The 12782-nt window shown below is 46.2% G+C and overlaps 1 protein-coding gene across 1 annotated transcript in view; it reads right to left on the bottom strand.

The window, feature by feature from the left end:
* Positions 1-12782, bottom strand: part of LRRC38 (leucine rich repeat containing 38) — a 73372-nt gene that overhangs the window by 2449 nt on the left and 58141 nt on the right. The gene's annotated exons all lie outside the window — the stretch shown is intronic.

Genomic DNA, 12782 nt, shown 5'->3' with positions numbered 1-12782 from the left:
GTATCTGTATATGTGTACATGTGTGTATATACACAGTTGGTTCTTCTTATTTGAAGTCATCATGTTTTCTTCTTTTTTTTTTTTTTTTTTTTTGAGACAGAGTCTTGCTCTGTCACCCAGGCTAGAGTGCAGTGGCGCAATCTCGGCTCACTGCAAGCTCTGCCTCCCAGGTTCACGCCATTCTCCTGCCTCAGCCCCCTGAGGAGCTGGGACTACAGGCGCCTGCCACCATGCCCAGCTAATGTTTTTTGTATTTTTTAGTAGAGATGGGGTTTCACTGTGTTAGCCAGGATGGTCTCGATCTCCTGACCTCGTGATCCACCTGCCTTGGCCTCCCAAAGTGCTGGGATTACAGGAGTGAGCCACCGCGCCCGGCCAACATCATCATGTTTTATAAAGTCATCTCGAACACTGAATTATGAAATGCTATACTTGTTTCCCTAGGAGAAACATAGGGCTAGGTTCTTTGAGCCTCTGGTCACATTTTTATCTATCAATACACAGCCTTGTTTTATGTATGTTACTATTTAAAAATACCTTATTTAGTATACATCGTTGCTTCATTAACATTGAACTTCCCTATAGCTACTATAACTCATGCCTGGATAAAATTTTTTTTCTCGCAACAGAGCGAGACTCTGTCTCAAAAATAAATAAATAAATATAAACAAAAAAAATTGTAATGAAAATACGTGCATCTAGGTATGTTTCTACTTCTGGGGGTCTATGTAGTCTTCACTTTTTTTTTTTTTTTTTTTAAATTGAGATGGAGTTTCGCTCTTGTTGCCCAGGCTGGAGTGCAGTGGCGCAATCTTGGCTCACTGCAACCTCCACCTCCCGGGTTCAAGCACTTCTCTTGCCTCCGCCTCCCGAGTAGCTGGGATTACAGGTGTGTGCTACCACGCCTGGCTAGTTTTGTATTTTTAGTAGGGACAAGGTTTCTCCATGTTGCTCTGGCTGGTCTTAAACTCCCAACCTCAGGTGATCCACCCGTCTTGGCCTCCCAAAGTGCTGGGATTATAGGTGTGAGCCACCACGCCCAGCCTAATAGTCTTCATTTTTAAATTAATTTTTTTTGAGACCATGTCTGGCTCTGTTGCCCAGGCTAGAGTGCAGTGGCATGATCTCGGCTTACTGCAACCTCTGTCTCCTGGGTTAAAATTATTCTCCTGCCTCAGCCTCCCTAGTAGCTGGGATTACAAGTGCACACCACCATGCCTAGCTAATTTTTTTTGTTTGGTTGGTTTTTTTTAGTAGAGACGGGGTTTCACCATGTTGGGCAGGCTGGTCTTGAACTCCTGACCTCAAGTGATCCATCTTCCTCAACCTCCCAAAATGTGATTACACACGTTTGCACCACCATGCCTGGCCAATGTAGTCATTTATCCTAATTGATTAAAACTGAACCAGGGAGGTACCAGTCAGTGGCTTCATTATCGTCAACTTGATGACTAAGATCAAGCTTCTAGAATCTTCTAGAATAAATAATGTCTTACACCTCTATCCACATACACAGGTTTAAAATATATATATATTTAACATAGGCTGGGTGCGGTGGCTCATGCCTGTAATCCCAGCACTTTAGGAGGCCGAGGTGGGCAGATCACCTGAGGTCCGGAGTTTGAGGTCAGACTGACCAACCTGGAGAAACCTTGTCTCAAAAATACAAAAATTAGGCCAGGCACTGTGGCTCATGCCTGTAATCCCAGCACTTTGGGAGGCTGAGGCGGGAGGATCGCGAGGTCAGGAGATTGAGACCACACTGGCTAATATGGTGAAACCCCGTCTTTACTAAAAATACAAAAAATTAGCCAGACGTGGTAGCGGGCACCTGTAGTCCCAGCTACTCAGGAGGCTGAGGCAGGAGAATGGCGTGAACCCAGGAGGCGGAGTTTGCAGTGAGCCAAGATCACGCTACTGCACTCCAGCCTGGGCGACAGAGTGAGACTCCATCTCAAAAAGAAAAGAAAAAAAAAAAAATTAGCCAGGTGTGGGGGTGCATGCCTGTAATCCCAGGTATTTGGGAGGTTGAGGCGGGAGAATCGCTTGAACCTGGGAGGCGGAAGTTGCAGTGAACTGAGATCACACCATTGCACTCCAACCTAGGCAACAAGAGCAAAATTCCATCTCAAAAAAAAAAAAAAATCTATAACATGTAGTTTCCTATAACAAACATTCCTAGGTTGTAAGTCACAGTCCTTATATCTATCATAACACATTTTCACTATTATAAGAAGGAGGTTCCTCTCTTGGTGAACAGACAACATACAGAGTAAACTTAAATTTAACATCAATATGAAATGGTAACTGGAATGCACAGACTTGCTGATCTCCACAAAAGCAAACTGTTCACTGAGTCCTTTGCATTCCCAAAATCAGAGTATTATGTTCTCTTGAGTGTTCTGCTACAGTAATCGCTAATCATAATTTATACTCAGGCTAAATGCAAGATACATGGGGCTTGTCATTTTTTAATTCTATAGTGCAAAGCACAAACTCTTTTTTCTTTTTTCTTTTTTTTGAGACGGAGTCTTGCTCTGTTCCCCAGGCTGGAGTATAGTGGTGCGATCTCAGCTCACTGCAACCTCCACCTCCTAAGTTCAAGTGATTCTTCTGCCTCAGCCTCCCGAGTAGCTGGGATTAGAGGCACCTGCCTCCACGCCTAGCTAATTTTTTGTATTTTTATTAGAGACGGGGTTTCGCCATGTTGGCCAGGCTGGTCTCGAACTCCTGACCTCGGGTGATCCACTCGCCTCGGCCTCCCAAAGTGCTGGGATTACAGGTGTGAGCCACTGCACCAGGCCCAAACTTTCTTTTTTACTAGTTTAGGCAAATAACTATTTCAAGGCAGTTGCATGGTGGGCATTTAATAAATATTTTGGACTGAATCAATGAGTGGTTGAATGAATGAACACATGAGAATCGAGGGATAGTTTCAACTAAAGCTTGCAGAAGGGAATTTGAAAGCTTTTTGCAAAGAGGAAAAGGACTATTGATTTTTTTTTTTTTTTTTTTTTTTTTTTTTTTTTTTTTTTTGAGACGGAGTCTGGCTCTGTCGCCCAGGCTGGGGTGCAGTGGCCGGATCTCAGCTCACTGCAAGCTCCGCCTCCTGGGTTTACGCCATTCTCCTGCCTCAGCCTCTGGAGTAGCTGGGACTACAGGCGCCCGCCACCTCGCCCGGCTAGTTTTTTGTATTTTTTAGTAGAGACGGGGTTTCACCGTGTTAGCCAGGATGGTCTCGATCTCCTGACCTAGTGATCCGCCCGTCTCGGCCTCCCAAAGTGCTGGGATTACAGGCTTGAGCCACCGTGCCCGGCCAGGACTATTGATTTTAAGGGCTAGCCTGGTCCAATGAATACACCCAACATCTTGGATTTTCGGAGCTGGGATCTCTTCTGTACAAAGCATTTGAAGAGTGTCCAGTGCCTGTCACCGTTCATTCTCGTGACTGCCTTAGGTGAACATCTACTTTCAAGACCTTCACTTCCATCTCAGAGCAAGATGCAGGGGTCACCCCCAGTGTCTGGGCTAGATACTGGCCCTGTATCTGCTAGGTGTCATAAATCAGAGCTCTGGTCACCCTCTGAACAGAGAGCAAAGAAGCCACCAAAATCACATCTGTCACCCCGGTGCTCGGAACTGTCATAACTGCCAGCCAGAGACTCAGGCATGACCACATTCTCAGATGTAACAAATCCCCCAGGATGAGGTATGGCTTTCAGCAAGAGCCAGAGAAGAGGCAATGCAGAAGGAGCTACCCACAGGGCTCGAAGCCAGAGCAACAGAAGTCAGTGGTCACGAAACAACCCTTTGCCCTTTGACCGATTGCAAGGTTTGGACCTCTGCAGACTCTTCTGAAGATACCCTAACCCCCAAAAGGGGATTGTAGATCTGATTGTAACAATAATATTTAATGTCTAAACAGTTATTTCCTTTTTTTTTTTTTTTTTGGAGACGGAGTTTCACTCTTGTTGCCCAGGCTGGAGTGCAATGGCACGATCTTGGCTCACTGAAACCTCCACCTCCCGGGTTCAAGTGATTCTCCTGCCTCAGTCTCCTGAGTAGCTGGGATCACAGGCATGTGCCGCCACACCCGGCTAATTTTGTATTTTTTGTAGAGACAACGTTTCTCCATGTTGGTCAGGCTGGACTCGAACTCCTGACCTCAGGTGATCCACCCACCTTGGCCTCCCAAAGTGCTGGGATTACAGGTGTGAGCCACCGTGCCCAGCCTCTAAACAGTTATTTCTAAGGAAGAAAGGATTTGATGTTCTTGCCATGGCCAAGGTTCTCAACCTCTCTCTGCCTGTTTCCTCAACTGTAAAATATGGAAAATAGAGTAATCCACCTTGTAGTGTTGTTGTGAGGATTAAATGAACAAATTGCACACAGCACTTAGAGCAATGCATGCTCAATGCACAGTAGATGTTATCTGTTGTTGTTATTTGTGTGTGGGTACAGAAAAAATTGGAACATAATTATTATTATGAGACAGGATATCCCTTTGACACCCAGGCTAGAGTACAATGGCACAAACACGATTTACTGCAGTCTCGACCTCCCAGGCTCAAGCGATCCTGCTGCCTCAGCCTCCCAAGTAGCTAGGACTACAGGTGTGCCACCCTGCCTCGCTAATATTATAATATTCTTTCTGTTTTGAGGCTCAGGACAGAGCCTTGTGGTTCCCTATCACTTTACAGCCATCTTACTGAGTTAGGCAGAGTGGGAAGAATGCGTGATCTTTTCTTCACAGTTGAGGAAACTGGCTATATTGGTGTCATCGGTATCTCCTGTTCCTCCCCTCCCCGCCTCTCAAGGGGTTTGTCTGGAGCCACAGTGTCTGCAAAATTCTCTTGGTGTTCTCCCTGCTGCCGACCTCTGGGAGGCAGTGATCTCACTAAGAAGAAAAAGAACCTCAATGTCCGGCAAATAAATCTCTGAGCTGGCTACCAAAGAACCAAACAAATCCGAGTGCAAACGCTTTCAGGGCCAGATGGTGGTGGCAGTTTTCCAATCTGAGATTATCCAAGAGTATAAACCCCTAGGTTCCTCCAGCAACTCAGACAGGGAGTTGGCTCAGACAGTTCCTCCTATTGGCAATGTTCCTAATGAGTAAGTGTGAACTCCATGACCTTGCCCTTACTCCACAGAATTAATGGGTGACGATTCTTTTCTGTGCATTGACTAAGAAAGCCTTAGCTCCCATCTTTCAGATGACCACACTGAGGCCTGGTGCGATGAAGGCCAGACAACTTTGCTTTTTTTTTTTTTGAGATGGAGTCTCGCTCTGTCGCCCAGGCTGGAGTGCAGTGGTGTGATGTCCGCTCACTGCAAGCTCTGCCTCCCGGGTTCACACCATTTTCCTGCCTCAGCCTGCCCAGCATCTGGAACTACAGGCGCACGCCACCACGCCCAGCTACTTTTTTTAATTTTTAGTAGAGATGGGGTTTCACCGTATTAGCCAGGATGGTCTCAATCTCCTGACTTTGTGGTCCGCCCGCCTCGGCCTCCCAAAGTGCTGGGATTACAGGCGTGAGCCACTGCGCCCGGCCTCATAACTTTGCTTTTCAATCTGATCAGGGTTACCAAATTCAAATTCAAAATATCACTGCCAAATTTGATTCACTTCATATCCAGTAAAGCCACAATGAGTATATGTATGTCTTAAATATTGGAAGAGATATACTAAAAAATTTAGGGTTTTTTTGTTTTTTGTTTTTTTTTTGAGACAGAGTCTCACTCTGTCACCTAGGCTGGAGTGCAATGGCACCATCTCAGCTCACTGCAAGCTCTGCCTCCCAGGTTCATGCCATTCTTCTGCCTCAGCCTCCCAAGTAGCTGGGACTACAGGCGTGAATCACTGCACCAGGCCAGTAATTCTTTAAAATTTGAATTCAACTGGGAGTTGTGTCTTTTATCTGGAAACTCTACGTCTGCTTGTACCTCCATTAAGCTGGTGGTTTTAGGCAGTAGAACAAAAAGAAAGATACTAGAAGGTGCTAGGCCAGTGTGTGAGCTCTGAGCTTAATCTACCTGGGTTTAAATTCTAGATCTATAGCTGGGGATGGTGGCTCACATCTGTAATCCCAGCACTTTGGGAGGCTGAGGCAGGTGGATCACCTGAGGTCAGGAGTTCGAGACCAGCCCAGCCAACATGGCAAAACCCCGCCTCTACTAAAAATACACAGATGCCTGTAATCCCAGCTACTTGGGAGGCTGAGGCAGTAGAATCACTTGAGCCTGGGAGGCAGAGCTGGTAGTGAATCAAGATTGTACCACTGCACTCCAGCCTGGGGAACAGAGCAAGACTCTGTATCAAAAAAAAAAAAAAAAAATCTAGATTTACCCTTTTCTAGCTTTGTGACACTGGATAAGCTATTTACCCTCTCTGTGTCTCTTGTGTAAAATGGAAATAATAATTGTACTCTCAGGACTTTGTGGCAAATTAAATAGTACCCATAATGCATATAACAGGCACTCAACAGGTGATATTATTATTTATAGTATTGGGCAAGCTAGGATATTATGTAACTATGCCTGGGGTTCAGCTTCACTTCCAGTCTTCCCTTAGTTTTCATTGTCATTTGCTGACAATCCCAGACCCCTCACACGCAGGCACAGAGGGCAATGACCTCATTAGGACTATGTTCGATAATGTCCTAAATCAAGCTTGTCCAACCTATGGCCCACAGACCACGTGGGGCTCAGGATGGCTTTGAATGTGGCCCAACACAAATTTGTAAACTTTCTTAAAATATTACGAGATTTTTTTTGTGACTTTTTTTTTTTAGCTTATCAGCTATCGTTAGTGTATTTAATTTAATTCAATTAATTTATTTACTTTTTTGAGACAGAATCCCATGCTGTTGCCCAGACTGGAGTGTAGTGGCATGACCTCGGCACACTGCAACATCTGCCTCCTGGGTTCAAGCAATTTCCGGCTAATTTTTGTGTTTTTAGTAGAGATGGGGTTTCACCAGGTTGGCCAGGCTGGTCTCAAACTCCTGACCTCAAGTGATTCACTTGCCTCGGCCTTCAAAAGTGCTAGGATTACAGGCGTGAGCCACTGCGCCCAGCCATTAGTGTATTTTATATGTGGCCCAAGATAATAATTCTTCTATTGTGGCCCAAGGAAGCCAAAAGACTGAACACCTCTGTGTATAAATGCTAAACCCCATACCGTCTTGGAGTCACAAAAGCAGCTCGGGGCTGATAGATGGGAGACCTCAGAAGAGAGTTCTGGATGCCTCTCAATACTCAGTCTCCCCCTCTTCTCAGTTGAAACACAACAACAACATTTCAGCCAGTCACATAACTCCCCAGCTAAACGACATTTCCCAGCCTCCCTTAAAGGAGTTATGGCCTGAAGGCCAAGTTCAAAACAGTAAGAAACCCAAGTGTTGTGTGGAACTTTGGGGAAGTCCTCTTTTTAAAAATTTTTAATTTATTTATTATTTATTATTATTATTTTTAGGGGGAATGGAGTCTCACTCTGTCACCCAGGCTGGAGTGCAGTGGTGTTGTAATCCCGGCCCACTGCAACCTCTGCCTCCTGGGTTCAAGCAGTTCTCCTGCCTCAGCCTCCCTAGTAGCTGGGATTACAGGTGCCTGCCACCACGCCCGGCTAATTTTTATATCTTTAATAGAGACAGGGTTTCACCATGTTGGCCAGGCTGGTCTCCAACTCCTGACCTCAGGCGATCCACCCACCTCAGCCTCCCAAAGTGCTGGGATTACAGGCATGAGCCACTGGAAGTCCTCTTAAAAGGGAGTGGGGATTCCCTACCCCTCTTTCCCTTCAGTTCTTTCTTCTTGCTGACTAGGATGGTGAAGTGATGACTGGAGTACAAGCAGCCATCTTGGACCATGAGGTTCCTGGAAGCCAGAGCCACATTGAAAAAAAGCCTGGGCTCCTGGAATTGTGGAGTGGCCAAGAAGTCCTCTACTGACCACCCAGTCTGAGAGGGAAATAAGCTTTTGTCTCATTCAAGCCACTGTTATATTTTTTGTTGTTTGCTTGTCTGTTATTATTTGTAGCCAGACTGAGTCCTGAATAATACACGGGGATTTTCCTCCTGCTTCACCATTAACCAGCTTTATTTATTTCTTTATTTATTTATTTTGAGACAAGGTCTCACTCTGTCGCTCAAGCTGGAGTGAAGTGGTGCAGTCTTGGCCCCCTGCAAGCTCCATCTCCCAGGTTCAAGCAATTCTCCCACCTCAAGCTCCGGAGTAGCTGTGATTACAGGCACACGCCACCACGCTCAGCTAATTTTTGTATTTTTAGTAGACACAAGGTTTCATCATGTTGGCCAGGCTGGTCTCAAACTCCTGGCCTCACGTGATCCACCCGCTTCGGCCTCCCAAAGTGTTGGGATTACAGGCGTGAGCCACTGCGCCTGGCCACCATTAACCAGCTTTGTAACTTTACCGCAGTCACTTTACCTCTTTATGCTCAATTTGCACATCAGCAAAACAATGTGGGAATAAATTAGTAGAAATGAAGTAACTTTCTTGCTCTAAAATCCTGATTCCAATCAATCTGAGACATAACCTTCCTTAGCATCTATTCGTAGGGTCATTTTCTTAAGGTAGATGGAAAGTAAGATGTGGTTGTCACGGAGATGCCCCAGGGATGCTGCTCAGTGCCAGTTGTAGCAGAGAAGATGCCCAATGCCTGTTTGCTGGACAAACAGAAGGAACTTGTGCCAGCGGGTGGTCAGAAAGCCACTAGTGGGCTTTATGATGAATCAGAAGGATGACAGCCTTTGTCCTGGCCAAAGAAAGCCATTGTTCTTGCCTCAGGAACCCGGGGATGGAGCAGGGTAACTGTTGAAAGTGAAGGTTTCTTATGCAAGAAAGCCAGAGATTGCTCAAACTAGACCACAGGCATAGATGCCCAGAGGAGGGAGTTCCAGGACACTTTGAAAAGTAGACCTTATAGGTACAGCCCATCCAATGCCCCCACTCCCAGCAGCAGGTGAGGCTTCCCTGACAGGGGGAGGGATGTAGCCCAGAAAGGGGTGGGGTTTCAGTTCAAGGGAAGGGCTTCCTTGCCCAGGTGACTCTAGGGCCAGGGGCTACCTCCATCAATAGGTGTCCTCTCTGTTTTGAAAGTTCTAGCTGTTTCTTTTCTTTCCTTTTCTTTTCATTTATGTTATTTTATATTTTATTTTTTGAGACGAAGTCTCACTGTCATCCAGGCTGGAGTGCAGTGGTGCAATCTCAGCTCATCACAACCTCCGCCTCCCACGTTCAAGCGATTCTCCTGCCTCAGCCTCCGGAGTAGCTGGGATTATAGGTGTGCCCCACTGTGCCCAGCTAATTGCTGTATTTTTTTTTTTTAAGAATGTTTATTCAAGACTTGGCAGAGTGAGGCACTTATGCTTGTAATCCCAACAATTTAGGAGGCCAAGGCAGGCAGATTACTTGAGCCCAGGAGTTCAAGACCAGCCTGAGCAACATGGCAAAACCCGTCTCTACAAAATGTAGAAAAAAATAGTGAGGCATGGCAGCACGTGCCTGTAGTCCCAGCTACTTGGGAGGCAGAGGTGGGAGGATCACATTTGCTCAGGAAGTCAGGGCTGCAGTGGGCTGTGATCGAGCCCCTGCACTCCAGCCTGAGTGACAAAGTGAGACTCTGTCTCAAAAAAAATAAAAATAAAAATTGCTATCTTCCCTTTCCATATGGGAATTGCATGGAACTATTGGAAACAAGACTCGGGGTTAAGTTGGCCAAGGAGATCCAGAAGTGCTTCTTGTTTCTGTTTCTCTTTCTTTTCTTTAAAAACAACGTATTTCCATTCTTTTCTAGGGCAGGGGCTGCTCCCCCACTGCCTCCCCACTCTCAGCCCTAATCACCCACTGCACTATTTATAGTCCTCATGCAGGATCGCAGCAGAAAGGAGGGCAGGGCTGACAGCAGTCGACCCTGTAATTGCAACTGATCCTCTGTGTCTGCAACACTGGAGCCGAGTTCTCCTCCCAGCACCCCGACCGCTCAGGGCGATAGAGCTGCTGCTGCCTGTGAGGTCACGACCAGCACAGAGGGCCCCAGAACCCTGGGCTTTCCGACGTTCTCTCTCTCCACAAATTAAGATCTCAAGGAGATTTTTTTCCGACTCTGAGGCAGTAACTGCACAGGGAGAAATCCCAGGCTGGACAGGAAGGTCCTGGAAGATGTACACAGTGTTCTGAATCTCAGGAAGAAAGACAGGCAGGTAGTGGTTCCTCAGGAATCTGGTGTCTATTTACCACTCAGGAAACCGAGGCCCAGAGAGATCGAGTGACCTTCTTAAGGTCAAAGAGTATTCCAGACCACTCAGCAATAAAAAGGAATGAACTATTGATACACGCAGCAACACGGATGAATCGCAAAATAGTCACACTGGGTGAAAGAAGTCGGCCCAAAGGGGAGAACGTACTCTATGGTTCCATTCACAAAAATTTTAGAAAATGCAAATCTAAAATCCCCTATAGGGACAGAAAGCAGATCAGCATTTGTCTGAGGATGGGATGGGGAGAGGGAAGGATTCCAAGGGGGAAGGAGGAAAGCCTTTGGATGGGGACTATGGTCATGATCCTGACTGTGGTGATGATTTCATAGGGATAGATAGATGATTGATTGATAGATAGATACATATAGAATTATAATCTTTAAACACTTTTACATGTCAAATATATCTTAGTAGAGCTGTTAAGGGCTAGGCGAGGTGGCTCACACCTATAATCCCAGCACTTTGGGAGGCCAAGGCAGGTGGATCACCTGAGGTCAGGAGTTCAAGACCAACCTGACCAACATGGAGAAATCCCATCTCTACTAAAAATACCAAATTAGCCGGGCGTGGTGACGTATGCCTATAATCCCAGCTACTCAGGAGGCTGAGGCAGGAGAATCACTTGAACCCAGGAGGTGGAGGTTGTGGTAAGCCGAGATCACACCATTACACTCCAGCCTGGGCGACAAGAGCAAAACTCCGTCTCAAAAACAACAACAGCAACAACAAAAATCTGCCCCAGTCAATCTTCCTTAATCCACTCTCTCCCCATCCTTTCAAATAGCATTCAGAAAACAGATACTGTCTTTGATTCCAATCTCCTGATACTCACTGGCTTCTGACCAAGATGCCTTTCTCCTCCCACCCCCCATCTATTAATGTGCTCTAATGAAATCACTACACATTTTGCAGCTTGAAAAACAACACCCACGTATCGTCTCCTGGGTTTAGAGGGTGGGGAGTCTCAGCAGAATTTAACCATGCCCTCTGCTCAGGGTCTCACCAGGCTGCAACTGATGGGTAAGCCGGGGCTGGGATCTCATCTGAGGCTTGCAGTGGCAGAATTCACTTCCTCGAAGCTGTACAACTTAAGGCAGCTTGCTTCGTCAAGGTTAGCAGGAGACAGAGTCTCTCTTCAAGATCTTCCTTTACAGAGGTCACCCAATAGTTCAGACTCACCCAGGATAACTTCTTTTGGATTGACCCAAAGTCTTCAGCTGCAAAATCCCTTCACCTTTGGCCACATCCTACATCCTTATCCCGAGAGTGAAATCCATCATATCGTCTGTCCCACCCACACTCGAGGGGATTAGGCAGGGTGTACACACCAGGGGCTGAATCTTGGGGGTGGTATTAGAATTCTGCCTCCCTGCGGCGGAGCTTGCAGTGAGCCGAGATCACACCACTGCACTCTGGCCTGGGCGACAGAGCAAGACTCCTTCTAAAGAAAAAAAAAAAAAAAAGAATTATGCCTCCCTGCGATTCTAGCACTCTCTGTCCGGTAACATACAAGTAAACAAGTAAGTAAATAAAATCTTACATACACCACTTCAGAAAGAAGAGCAAAGCAGCTTGGATTCCCGCTCTGGTGGCACTGTCGACTCACTGCTTGCCCTCCTTCATTTCTTTCTTGGTTCTGAGTTATAATAAGCTACAGTGTCTCCCTTACCTGTGAGTTAGCTTTCTGGGGTTCCAGTTACCCGAAGTCAACCATAGTCTGAAAATATTAAGATATTTTGAGAGAGAAGAGGCCACATTCATATGACTTTTGTTACAATATAGTGTTATAATTGTTCTACTTTATTAATTATCATTGTTCATCTCTTACTGTGCCTAACTTATAAATTAAACTTTATCATAGATATGTATGTATAGGAAAAAACCTAGTATATTTAGGGTTTGGCACTATCCACAATTTTTTTTTTTGAGACAGAATTTCGCTGTGTTGCCCAGGCTGGAGTGCAATGGCATGATCTAGGCTCACTGCAACCTCTGCCTCCCAGGTACAAGCGATTCTCCTGCCTCAGCCTCCTGAGTAGCTGGGACTACAGGCGTCTGCCACCATGCCCAGCTAATTTTTTGTATTTTTAGTAGAGATGGGATTTCATCATGTTGGCCAGGCTGGTCTCGAACTCTTGACCTCAGGTGATCCACCCGCCTCAGTCTTCCAAAGTGCTGGGATTACAGGCATGAGCCACGGTGCCTGGCCGACTATCCACAATTTCAAGCATCCACTGGGAGTCTTGGAATGCATCCACCTCGAATAAGGGGGACCTACTGTATTGCATTAAAGAATACCCCCATCTTTTGAGGGATCTCAGGCCCCTCTGCTGGCTTGGAGTAGCCGAGAGCTCCCACCTAGACAGCAGGAGGTGACAAGACCTAGGGAACACGTCAAAGCTGAAACCGTACTGGGGAACCTAGTCACTTTTCTGGAGACCAATGACACAAATGGCCAATTTTGAGGAGCCACAAGCATGGCTGGAGTTTGCAAATAAGGAGTCT

The sequence above is a fragment of the Chlorocebus sabaeus genome, chromosome 20 (assembly GCF_047675955.1).
Source record: "Chlorocebus sabaeus isolate Y175 chromosome 20, mChlSab1.0.hap1, whole genome shotgun sequence".
NCBI lineage: Eukaryota > Metazoa > Chordata > Mammalia > Primates > Cercopithecidae > Chlorocebus > Chlorocebus sabaeus.
Note: the sequence above shows the minus strand (reverse complement) of the source record. Positions and strands in the feature narration are given on the sequence as shown.